Source organism: Parasteatoda tepidariorum, chromosome 7 (assembly GCF_043381705.1).
Source record: "Parasteatoda tepidariorum isolate YZ-2023 chromosome 7, CAS_Ptep_4.0, whole genome shotgun sequence".
Lineage (NCBI taxonomy): Eukaryota > Metazoa > Arthropoda > Arachnida > Araneae > Theridiidae > Parasteatoda > Parasteatoda tepidariorum.
The window spans coordinates 78,205,955-78,216,584 of NC_092210.1; positions in this window are offsets into that span (position 1 = coordinate 78,205,955).

Below are 10,630 nucleotides of genomic sequence, written 5' to 3' on the forward strand. Positions count from 1 at the left end.
TTTTTTAACAAGTTTATTTGACTTTTAAATTTGCATGATTTAGAAAAATGATCTACTATTATATTAAAAACATCTTTTATCTTGCGTTTGGGAAGAAACTGTTGCGCCGCAAGCGAATTCATCATTTCCCGCCAATTTTATATTTTGTTCTTCATTCAATAACATTGCTGCTAAATTTGTTAAAGTTTTTTTCATCTTTTTTCTCAGTAGATTCCCATACACTTCTAAAATGCTTATATTGTTTTAGAAGAATCAATAAAAATTTAGATATAACCATTTCATATTCGATTTGTTTTTCCAATGCCTTTAAAGTAAATGCCATTCGCTCTAGTTTGATTAGATGAGTGGCTATATCGGAGTTTTTTTTTTTTCAAGCTAAAAGAATTCTTTTAAATAAAGACACTTTTGTAGTTCCTAATCTTTTTCAAACACACTAAATAATTTTGAAAATATATCAGAAGTACAATTGCAAGTTGAAATATGCATCATCGCGTTTTTATCTATTGTGCTAACTATGATTTGTTGCGCCTTAGCATCATTTTTGCTCCAATTAATTTTGGCATCCAATGTTTCTGCGCCAATTTGTTTACTAGTTACGATATCGTACAAAGAATTTGCTTTTAAATAAATTGTTATTTAAAACCATAACGAAAAATTGTTCAATTTCTCAATATCAATTAGATCACCACTTACCTGAGACATATTTTTTTCTTCGATTTATTCTTCTTCACTTTTATGCAACTATTGATCTGGCTTTACGTTCTGGAGCCCATTTCCTGTTTTTAAGTTCTAGAGCCCATGACCTTGTTTAGAGAAACTTTAAAGGGCGAATAAATTACGAATTCGTGGACTAACAAAACATTTAATACAACATAAAATCTAAACATAAACATACGCAGAATAGATTTTAGATTCCACTATTTAAGGCTGTCACTTTTTACTTTCGTAGAACATTTGTTTGTACTCCTCGATTCTCACCTATATGTTGCCACTCAAATATTTTACAAGGGTAATAAAAGCATTAATAATTATTTTTACAACATTCTGAACTATATCTGTTTTTTTTAGAGGAAAACAGTTAAGAATAAAAAGTTAATTAAATATATAGAGCCGCCACTAATGATATCAATGGATAATAAAGCAACCCGATTTTAAAAATCAAATTTGCCAGAACGGAATCATTACAATACCAAAACATGCTACAATCATCCTTTAATCCAATTTCAGTAGGACGTGTATTTAAAAAATGTAAATCTCGGCTCCTTTTTATCTGAATATTTTAAATGTGTAGATAAATGACTCGAAAAATGTGTAGCTTATAAATAACAAATTTCCTTAATGCGAAAGAAAGAGAGATTTAAGTGACAGGTGGGGATTAAATTTTTTTGGGAAACTAAAAGAATAGAGTTTAAAAATTTTGAAACAGGGGAGTGGATGAAAGGGAATCCAAAATGAAAGCAGTTTGAGAATTGGAAAAGTTATGGAACGTTTATCATTTTTCATTGTCAATGATCATCACTTACTTATTTATTCAAAAAAGTAAATTTTCTTTTAATGGATTTCAGAAAAGTGGCTGATATTTCAAAATGAACTTTACAGCAAAGAGGAAATATTTATTGTCACAAAAGCTCTTATAAACATTCAAACGGAAGCACTTCAGTATTGAATCTCAAATTTTAAATTCTTCGAATCAACCAAATATGTTACGATTTTAAATCCTTAGGTTAATTATAAAATTCAGACAACGTTTAATTAAAATGTGAAACGTAAAATTAAAATATAAATGAAGGATTCAATTTACATTTTAGTGTATTTGTACATGGAGAAAAATTACCGTACTTGTATGATGATGGCATTTCCGGTAAAAAAAGAAAGTATAATTCTGGTAAATGTTATCATAGACCGGTAGTTTTTACCATACTTCCTTTCCTCAGCGTAATGTTTACTCTGACTTTTTTTTTCGGTACTAATCATAAAAAATTAGCCACCTTTCATGATTTTAAGGCGCAGGGAACTGTATTGTTTTATTTCGATTTATAAATCTGTTTAAGGTCAGGAAATATAAATTTGCGATAAACAATCATGACGGTTGGAGAGCTGCAACGAGTATGGGGGGGGGAACTCAGTATAAATTAAAAAGGCATTCTTTCCTCACCTACAAAAAATTATGCATATTTAAGTCATTTAAGAAATATTCGTCTAAAAGAAAATCATTATTAATGTATTCATTAATCACTCAGTAGAAAACGGAGTCCATTCAGAAACCATAAGAGAAAAATTTCATAAATTGAAATTGTTGCGTTTTTTATCCACTAAACAGCAATTTTAAGCGCATTCTTCCAGGAAAATAAATGATGTCCTCTTTTCTTCTTCTTTCAATGGGCAAAAATTTATCTCATTTTTTCGTATAACTCAGTTTTATTTATTTTCGTCTTACTTTACTCGATATGAGATATAAAGTTTAAAAAAAAAAAAAAAAATTCGAAAACCGTATTTATCATTATAGAAAAAGTTTAAAAAAAAATCATATAGTTTCGCGTTTGTTTTGTAACTGGATATCGTAAGAGGATTACTTGATTAATCTTCTTACATGGACGACGACACACAAAATTTAATAAAACGGGATAGTCGAGTCAGCATATTGAAATCGATTTTTCTTAATCGGAAACTTGCTACATAAGTAGAAAAATACCTTATGTTCCATGTGAAGACATTCTTTTCGAATGGCTTTTAAAGAACAATAGTTACGAATTTATCGAATTAAATGTTTGGAATCCAAGCTTAATATTTTGAATATTTAAAAAACAATTTATAAAATGGCCTAAAAAAGTTCAGTGTTACTTAGATTTTCAAAATGCTTGTTAACAGTTATTTAGAACTTTTTTTTTATTAAATAATTTATTTTATGTGTGTGAACTCTTTATTTTTGACAGAGCTCAAAATGCTTATTTAAGCTTAAAATGGGGTTTCTGTAAAACTGACTTCGCTCAAAAAACGTGTTAATAAAACTGTAAGTAAAATTTTAAAGAATGAACCCTACTTTTAACATCTTCACAATTGTTGAAAAATTTGCGTAACCAAAGGATGTGGGAAGTCATTACTGAGAATATGAGAACTTTAAAATGAATACTACGAATATTCTTTATTTACCATAGTTAAATCTTTTAAAATACTGTAATTATAAAAATTTAAAAATAAATAGCCATGCCAATTAAATCAAGACTCATATTTTGCTATGTTTTTTTTTCTAACAACCGTTTGAAGTTCAACCATGTCAAGTTTCTTCAACGTGCATCTCGAGTTATGTTTGATTTTCTATTGAAAATCAAACATATCAATTTATTTTATTAAGTTTAAAAAAAGGGCAAAATAAAAAGTAGATCGATATTTTAAAGGGTTCTTACTCCTTATATATTAGTTAATTTAAAAGTTTGAAAAGAAATTAAATAAATAAATATTTTTTTACCATCCAGGAACAAAAATTTTGACCTTATAAAGAGATTGAAAAACGTAAGATTAGAACTCGATTTTGTTTCGCCTAGCAGCTCACGATCTTTGGAAATTCTAGTTTTATTAACCAGATTTTTTGTTTTTATTCCTTTTTTTTAAAAATATTTTTGTATCTATTTATTTTTAAATATGTTTCGAAAATGCTGAGACATTTTACTGCGATCAGGAACATCTAATTGCTGGAAATTAAAAATATTTTAGTCTATATTTAGTTCATCCTAATAGAGTTTTGAGGAAATAGGGTTCCAAAACTTAGATGAGTTGAGGCTATTGATTTTCGGTATTGATGAAAATATTTGATAAATTTCATACACAATTAGTATGTTTTAATGTTTTTAGAAATATTAGTGGGAAGTGTTTCAATGAAAATATGTTTAAATAAGAAGAACATTAACGCTTTTATAATTTGACGGAATAAAAATTAGCTAATTATCCTTAAGTTTAAACTATGATTATTTTAAAGGTTAAATTCACAAAGTGACATACATAAAGAGTTTCCACTCTTAATATTAGAGCATGTAAAAAAACGTGTTTTTTTTTTTTTATTTTTTATCGACGATCGCAAAAATGACAACAGTCTGGTTCAAACGGTTTTAGCGCTACTCTACGGCAAAAAGCTTAATTATCAGTTAGATTGATGAGTTCATCTTTTTCTTTTCTTGCTTTTAACTGAATTTATAAAATTCTTTATAAATCATTTGGGCATTTGTTTTACCTTAGTTCCACGAAATTCTTAGATGCTAATTCGTTTAAGAAGTCGTTTGTCATTGAAGACAAAAGTACAATTTGTAAAGTAAATTACAATGAATTTTAAATATTTTAATTTCTTATCATTTTCTTGACTTATATTTCTTTAAGTGTTTAATTTAATACGTATTAACACGGACAAAATGCACCAGTAATACTTTTAAACTAAAGGAAGAATAAATACGGAAAAGCTTTATAATGAAGAATTTTTTCTATTTTTCGTTTACGAGTTTTCACTGTTAAGAGAATTCATTATATGAAATAATAGAAATAGACAGGAGTAAATAAATATATGAAGGAAATACTTTTTACGTGTAATAGAACTAAAATTTGAAATAAATATTGGAGCTGATTAGAAAGTTTTATGTTTCTACATAAATGCATAACATGAAAATATTTTTAAAAAAAACTAACTATTCCAAATTTAAGCAATCAATCTTAATTGGATAATTTTGATTGAAACGAATCACAAAAACTCAACTTTAAAGCAATAAATTACAAGGAATTATTATTAACTAGGAGGCTTCGCCCCCTGCTCGCTGGCGCTCAACCAACCCCCGGAACTGCTTTTGCAGATCATTTCGAATTGCTTCGCAATCCGATGCTCGCTTTGCTCGCTCATTGGATAAGTTCTTAACGTCTAGCTTTTGTATACTTTTTTGAACACTGAAGTTCCGAAAACTTTTCACTGTAGAAAATTCTAAACCTGTGCATTTCAATATTAATTTGAAATTGCAAACAGTTCACATATTTTTCTTAATCACACTATTCTAAATTTCAGTTGTTGAGAAAAGTAACTGTTGTAAGTTTTGTTTTAAAGTCTTTCCCACCAGAGGGCTAAAACCATGTGTTGTAAAACAATATGAAATAGTACTGAACGCCGGATGTAAAGCATCGGCTTCGATGAAGATAATTTTGTGAGAATTTTTTTGATAATTCGGTGAGAATTCACCCGATTAGACATATGATGCTCACTACGTGCTCTTGCGCGCCGAAGCCTATCAATTAAAACGTATTAGCGTTTTATATAATATAGATTAGCCATATGATGCTCACTGCGTGCTCTTGCGCGCCGAATCCTATCAATTAAAAATGAAAGCTGTTGCCAACGCGAGAAAAGAAATATCATCGGTTTTATTGATACATACGTACGTATAAGCGTTTTATATAATATAGATTCATACGAAACATATAATCGCACAGAAATAAATAAAAAAAATATAAAAGCAACAATGCATAAATTAGTGCAGAGTGTGAACTATTCACATATACTAAATCAACTAGCCTTTTCCGTTAAGTGTTTCTAGAGGGTTCTATAGGCCATTGGGGTAGGAGAAGCTTTAGAGTGGGTCGTCCTTAAATATTATAGTTCATGATTAAATCATAATTGTGAAGGTGGTTTGTCCAATTCTTTTATTTATATACAGTAAAGTGCCGATTATCCGAACGTCTAATTATCCGAACTACGTCTGAATTCGTTTTTTTTTTTTTTTCAAGTTTAGAATACTTTTTAACTTATCAACATTCCATATCTACCGGCTGAAAAAATGCCAGGTTATACAGCAGAAGAAATAGAAGACTGGCGTCGAGACACTGAAAACGTCCCAGGATATCAAATTTTAAAAGATGATGAAATTGTTGCTGAAATTTTTAATGAAAATCGGAACTCCACAGACGAAGAAGTAGGTGATCAAGTTCAAGATAGTGAACCTTCTCATATAGAAAAATGTAATTCATCAGATATTGCAATGAATTGGCTAGAACGTCAAAATGATGTTGATCCAGTTCAGCTGATTTATTTAAAAAGAATGAGGGATATGGCTGCTCAAAAACGAGCATCTTCTTTGAAACAAAAGTCTCTGTTGGATTTCTTTTGCTATAGAAAATAAAGAAAAATGTGGTAAAATCAGTAATTGCCAAAAGAAATTATAAAATGCTGAAATATGATTAGAAAAAATTCAAAATGAAGAAAAGTAGAAAAAAAATAAGTAAAAAATATTTAAAAATTGAAAAAACAACAACTTTTAAACAGAGCAATTTTAGAAAGTACTGCCAGTTAAGAACCTGGAAAAAGTGTGAAGGGAAGTTAGTGCATATATAATAATCATTTAAATTAGATTTTAAACAACTTTCCAATTATTCGAACGTTTCATTATCCGAACTACGTTCGGTCCCGAGCAGTTCGGATAATCGGCGCTCTACTGTACATACATACATTATCGTCGGACTAATGGGCCAAAAACCCCCAGTCCTAACGTCCAGAATTCAAAATTAAAACTAAAGGAAATTGTTCCCAAATGACATTTAGGAGTACATTTATGGAATAAAAGATATTTTAAAAGCTGGGAAATATGTAACGCCTTTTGTGGCATCACAATAATATAGTCTCGTTAAAAGAATCTGGGATATAATTTTGATTTTTTTTCTTAATTCATGCTTTGTTTTGAATTTAACAATTTACAACATTCCTAAAATGAAACATTTTAACCACAGAAGTATACTTTTGATAAAGAAGGCACGCTGGCAAGGGTTAGGTAGGTATTTTATTCACGTCACGCTAGAGCTGCACAATGGGCTATTGGCGATGGTCTTAGAAACATCCCTGAGGATGATCTGAAGACATGCCATCACAATTTTGATCCTCTGCAGAGGGTATGTCTCTTCCGCTTTGGTACCTTGACGACCTGTGCTCGAAGGTGAACACTGTACGTTAGAAGAGTTTAATGAGGTCCGATACCGCGCATTCTCGGTTCATATTCGGATTGATTAAAGTGATCACTCACAGTACTGATCGCAGCCAATGATGCTTGACTTCGGTCTTTTACTAGCAACCTTGTTTTTATGATCAATCCACTGCAGGACCCCTGGAAAGGGGAGTTCATTAGTTAGGCAGTCCTTGTGCAGCTTTGATTGGGGGGCAAACAGATGGAACAGACAGCTTTTACTAAACTCCACAATGATAATATTTGTGCTCTATGACTTGTGTCGGGTCGTAAGATTTATCTCCTTTGCCTGAAATGGAACTTGGCTCAAACTACTCCTGTTCATACTTTAAAAGACATTGGTTCCCAAAAGCGCCAACTGTTCTCTACGTAGTTCTTAGTTGTTTAAAAACTCACGGGAACTTGTCAAGAAATCAACCTGTAAAGTGAGAATGGATGATTTTTTTTCTACTTTAAAATCGCAAAAATAAACTTTCATCATGACAATTCATTTATCATAATTTAAGACAAGCATATAATTTAATTTAATTATTTGCCTCGCCAGCAGGAACAATATTTTGTTTACTTATTTTTATTTTAAAAATTCTTCGGGCAATTTCGCGTATCTTCAATATGTCAAACTTTTATTAAAACTTCAGGCGTAATTTCTACTATCTCAAAACTCATTGCAAGAAACTCTGGTGCGCTCAAGGAAAAAAAGTTTCTTCAAAATGAATCGTTTCAATTCTCTTTCTCTTTTTTGAAAAATGTATTAGAGTGATCAAATTAGTTGGAGAAATAAAAAGAAGAAAAATTGAAAAATCGAGAGTTATTGAGAAGTTAAGTGAGGGAGAACAGCATATGGTGTTGATTTAACCAATGGAAGAAGAGATTGGGACAAACATATTTCTCAAGAGGAGACAGATCGATAAAGAAAGAGGAACAATTGATTCTTAGATGAGGAAATAGTTTGTTAGTTTTCCAAAGAACGGTAATTGATTTCGGAAAAAGAATGTTTACTCACTGGAACAATTTTAGTTATTCAAACAAACGAATGAATTATTATTATTTTTATTTTTTTATTATAAAACTAGACATTTTCCTCTGATTATTTTGCTAATTTTCGAGAGTAAGGAAAGGGATTTTTATATAAACCTATCTCCCTCTCTCTGTCTATATATATATATATATATATATATATATATCTTATGTGACAGCATGGCAACACTATAGTAATAATTCATTTTCCTAGGTAGTCTTAAGTAATAATTTAGGTGGAGATCAATAGGTTATATGTTGAATATTCATTTAGAATGATTTTATATTCTTATAGAAATAAAAAATTTAATTGCAAAGTAATTAGTTAGACTTATTTTTTATCCTTTTTAAAATGGCTGTAGATATTTTAAACATAAACTGTGTTATGGTGACGCATACTGTGGAACCAATTATTGGTAACAGAGCTTGCTATTTTCGAGCACTTGCATATATAAATATATATATGTGTGTGTGTGTGCGTGTGTGGGAGAGAGAGAGATGTATGTATGAATGTATGTCAAGAAATCATACTTAGAGTGATTTGTATGATTTAATGGCTGCCTGGGGGTTCCGCGTTCAGCTAACCACCTGACCGGAGCATCTGCTTCTGCACCCCAGAGCCCAAGGTCAAGAAAACTGAGATGGGCACAGTAGGCCTTGGCCCTCTAGGGCTGTCGCGCCGTTGAGTTTTGTTTAGTTTAATGGCTGCCAGATAGATTTTAAATTATTACGAAAATTCAGTAATTCAACTTTGTTATATCCAAAATAATTCAAACATTATTGCTAAATTTAGCAATACAAAAGTTCAACTTTGCAGTATCGCGGACATCTCTCGGAAATAGATAAAAAAGTCAAAGTACTTCCGCGCGGACAAGCCGTGAGCAACAGCAAGCCGGTGAAAACATTTCGTTAGAATATTGTTTAAAACTAGTTAAAGTGTAAGGATTTAGGGAGGAATTAAAAAAATTAGAAATTTCGGATACAGTTGTGCTGCTTTATTTACCATTAAAATTTATACGGTGTACCAGATAATTTTAAAAGGTGACCAAGCTAGGTCCCCAAAAGCTAGTTTACATATAAATTTCTTAAAATAGGGCGTTAGTTACTTTTCAAATTACCGAATATACTATTTATAGTTTGATAACTTTTGCCTTGTTTTGTGTATAAATTAAATGAGAGACTTAAGAGAGAATATACAGATGTAAATACATGAAATGAATTTACAAACTCTAAGTCAGTAACTATTTAAATTTTTAATGCATCTTAAAAATTTGAAATTTTAATAGTATAGTTATTACTATTCTAGTATGGTGTTCTTTACAATAAAATACTCTTGGCATGACAAATGAGTAAAGGAAGCCAATAACGAGAGAAAAGGTGATACGTATCAATAGATCTGTGAATCTACTTATTAGTAGTAATCGGGGAACCGATATATATTAGTGAATAGCATAATAGTGAAAAATTAATCAACGAATTATTAAATACAGAAACATTATTAATCTATAATGGAAAACAGAAATTCATGATCGCAGATTATTGAACGTTATTTGCATGGTTTTGCATGTTTTCATCATTTTTATTTATTTATCTAATTTTTCATTTTTATTTATCTATTTTTTACTTTTATTTATTTATTTATTGGGTGTCAAAAATAGGACAATCATTTTTTAAAAAAATCAATTCAAAAAACCGAAAAAAGTAGAAACGTATTGCCATTGTCTTCTGAGGTAATGAGAAATTTTAATCAAGTTTTAAATTAAGTAAAAATTTTAGGTAGCCATATAATAGCGCTACTGATTGAAAAAACTCTAAAGCAATACTTTGAAAAATAATTCTCATTTTCAGCAATAATATGGTGCAATCTGAACTTTATAGGGATGTACGCAGAGAAAATTTCATAACACTTATAACTTCTAAACTATTAAATCAAACGATATGGTTTATTTATATTTATTAAGCGCAATTAAGCTTTCTGAAACATAGGCAACAATACCATACTTGCAACAATACTGTAAGTAAATGGGTATAAGTTAAAAACTATACTTTCTATACATAAAAGCTAAATAACTTCTAAANTTTTTTTTTTTTTTTTTTTTTTTTTTTTTTTTTTTTTTTTTTTTTTTTTTTTTTTTTTTGAAATATATCTCATTTTTTTAGACAGTAATCATTTAAGTCCTTCCCCTTCTCCACTCAGCAGTACTGTCATTTTAGAGATGAAATATCTCAATACCTTAAAATCATTTTCATATCATGTGCAAACAGAGATAAAAAATTATTTATTATCAATTTTTATGTCATGCATTTTTAAATGCAACTGCATGAAGTTTTTAAAATGTTACAAAATTAAACGGATATCAGCCAATATTCTACTACGTCTGTGATTTCCCTTCCTAACTTCTTTACGAATAGTGTAGAGAAGCGATGGTATGATAATATCAGATGCTCGCGCCAGTAATTGAGATAAATAACAAAAAAATGGTAACCCGTCAAGGACAACCTTTCGGACAATTATGCAACCCTATTGGAAACTCCGAATCGCGAAATAGACAGTTGCAGCAATATATATATATATATATATATAATAATAGTTTTTCCATTACCATTATTTACTCAATTATGAAAAACAATAT